General features: G+C 41.6%; 1 protein-coding gene across 1 annotated transcript in view; it reads right to left on the reverse strand.

Annotated features, from left to right (window-relative positions):
* Positions 1-2,057: 2,057 nt before the first annotated feature.
* The window catches only part of prrg1 (proline rich Gla (G-carboxyglutamic acid) 1), a 5,416-nt gene continuing 4,128 nt past the window's right edge, over positions 2,058-3,345 (reverse strand). Inside the window, exon 4 of the mRNA XM_063201632.1 lies at positions 2,058-3,345. This exon is cut by the window's right edge and continues 566 nt beyond it. The gene's annotated coding sequence lies outside the window, so the exon portion shown is untranslated.

The raw sequence follows: 3,345 nt of genomic DNA on the forward strand, positions 1-3,345 counted from the left end.
CAAATGTGAGAATCATCTTTGAAATGTGCTTTTACGATATTGAATAAAAACTTAAATCATCAATGACATCATGTCATGAGGCCAGAGGCCACAGGAAAGGACAGGAGGAAGTACTGTAGGTTGACTTGCACCCACATAGTCCACAGCTACAGTCAGAGGTGCAATTACTCCAGTTCAGAAAGTATGGCTATTTATTTTAGTTCTGTACAGTATGTGCACACATAAGGAAGAGATGGCACCTCAGCCTGTGTGGGAACATATTGGGTGTTCCACATAGCTTACAAAACAGATGAGGATGCAATTCAAAGTATGCACATACAATGTTAGAAATGAATCCTTGCATACATACTGTATTTGTATGGGTGTGCATAGTCTTCAAGTATTTGTCTTAAACAACTACCCCTTGGTCCATACTTGCTTTCATTAGCAGTTTTAGAAAAGTGAAGAGAAGAGATTTTACTTTCTGAACCTGAAACTTGCACCTCAGCCGTGACATGACTTCCCAGAACCAAACAATAATCTTAGTAAGTAGTGTAACCTTCAAGCAGTTTTTCAGCTGGATTAAGTTTTGTTTTGGCTTTCATAATGGTTATTCTCTGAGTAATGTTGGTCATTGCATATATCCGAGAGGGAGAGAGGGGGGGGAATAGTTCTGGTTCTGGACAAGGTAGGTGACGTGATGTCATTTTGGAGGTTTTCAGCTGAACATGAACAGAATCTGTCCCTCAGCGAGAGCAGCAAACAGGTCCAATCCTACACCAGGATCCCTGTCAGCTCTTTAGAAAAGTGCTTTCACACATGACCTATCCACAACATAGGCTTATATATATATAAAGTAAAATCAGGATTACACACTCAAATACACATATACACATTTGTTCCTTCACAACAGTTAGTAATAGTAACTAACTTATTCACAGAAAAAGTATTTTCTCTTTTGCAACATGCCAACCACCGCAAACAAAGGCCTTTTCACTGATCCCTTCCTATTTCTAAGTCTAAGTAAGGACTTCTAATCTGCTTCAATCCTCCTGGATCCTCATGGTAAACAATGACAAGGTTGCCTGCTCAGATGTCACTCCTAAGTCCAAGGACATGTTAACTGGCGGGAAAAAAAATCTAAAAATAAATGTTCAACTGAGCAAATAATGGCTACAGTATAGGAGGACTGCACCAAACATTTTTTGACACATGATGGCTAATTTTTTTTAGTACAATCGATTGTAACAGAACACAAAACATAGTTTCCAACGAGTCAAGGTTACATCCCGGTAGACAACAGGACTGCACGGACAGGAACTCAAAAGACAGATGCAAGGTTATTATCATAATGAGAAAGGCAACTTTTGAAATGTCTGTGAAATATACAAGGTTATACAATAATAGGGGAAGTATAATACTGTAGTGTAACTGTTCAAGGACAAGTCTCCAGTGTAATGTAGTCCTGCTGCTGCTGCTGCTGCTGCTGTACAAACGCCCTCCGGCGGGAGAACAAGCTGGTCCCAGAATGGAAGTCACTGTGACAATCTCACATTACACCGTTGCAGAGGGCCCTAATTAGATATTAACTCAGTATCTACACGCTGACCCTCTCACCTCCAAAAGTATTTCCGAGTGCACGAACACACACACACACACACACACACACACACACACACACACACACACACACACACACACACACACACACACACACACACACAGCCGCGTGTAGAGCTGAGCTACAGAACGGCACCGAAAATATCTCATTTGAGTTTCAAAAAGCCGTAGGAGATAATCAGTGCAAAGCAGAATCATTTTCACCCTCTTTCCTTTTTTTATACATTTAGTTGCAACATTCCCTCTAGCTATACACCTCTATATTTTTGTATTTAGTTTTTTTTCTCTATGTAGTAAGAAAATATGGATGGCGGTAAATGTACAATCAGTCACACTATCACGTCAGACAGCTTGGTGGTCAAAGATATATATAGAGATATACTGTATATATAGACAAGGATTATCTATTTCTATAATGTTTATGCACACACACATGCACCCGCACCCGCTACCGTGCGCACACACGCACGCACACACACACACACAGGTAAAAAAAAAGTGACTAGATCAGTGTCATCACTAACGTCCTTGGTTAGATTCACCCCTGTCACAAGGGCACACTGCAGTGGCAACATCTGCATTTGTTAGTGCTTCAGTAATTAGTGTAACAGAGGTTAGCCTTTACTCACGTCCTCCCTCAGAGCACCATCTCAAAATCAGTCATAGCCACAATAATAATAATAATAATAATAATGAAAAGAAATCCAAGTCAGGCGCAGGATGACCAAACTGCATTGGTAGTAGTGCGGTACATTTCCTTGACTGGATTTTCCCCCTCCTTGGCTGGGTTTGAGAGGCTACTAGAGTACAACTGGGCTCATTCATAAATGGCTGTGTGACACTTTATGGCAACAGTACACGCTTGGAGACAACTTGTTTACATTTACGGCTAACCGAACAACTCTTAGTGTTGACAGGACTTGCACCGCCCCTCAGGATTTCCTTTACATGCCAACTACCCCACCCCACCACCACCACCACCACCTCCCGTTCCCTAATCTCTGTGAGGCCCAGGCACCAACTTGCTTCTTATGTGTGCACACTTGCTTTCTTGAGCGCCACCTTCCCAGGATGCACCATTAATTGAAGACAAGGTCCCTGTTACAAATGTGCTGTTAACAGAATTGCAATGACCAAGTCATAATGTATTATTAATGCAGTAGTGAGAGACTGTGGTATTTAAGTCTTTGCAACCACTATTGCACTGGTGGAACGCTACACATTATGCAGTTTCGACAAGGCCCATGTGATAAATATGCTGTTACCAAGATGGCCAAGTCGTTATGTATTAATAAAGACTCTATATAATGTTATAGTAGTGTAGTGTGGTACTATGGTAGTTAAGTCTTTTCAATGACTAGTAACAGCATTCCACTGGCGGATCAGTGCGCATCATGAGACCACGACAAGGCCCCAGTTATAAATGTGCTGTTACCAAGAATGACCAAGTCATAATGTACTGTATTGAGACCGTGTATTGCGAAATGTATTGCTAAAGACTGCTGAAGACTGTGTAACACCACAGTGGTGCAATACTATGGTAGCGACATTCCACTGCTGGAATGGTGTGCATTATGAGGCTACTTTTTCTAATTTGAATCTTAACCGACTATTTCATGATTTCCGCCCCCCACATTTAAAGCCTGTAATGTTCCCTTCAGTTGTCTCCTGGCGTGGTAAAGGTTTTGGTAAAGATGGTTATGGAAGGGAATGAATGAGCTTGTAATGGCAGGGAAGTGGGGAGTC

Source organism: Engraulis encrasicolus, chromosome 6 (genome assembly GCF_034702125.1).
Source record: "Engraulis encrasicolus isolate BLACKSEA-1 chromosome 6, IST_EnEncr_1.0, whole genome shotgun sequence".
Lineage (NCBI taxonomy): Eukaryota > Metazoa > Chordata > Actinopteri > Clupeiformes > Engraulidae > Engraulis > Engraulis encrasicolus.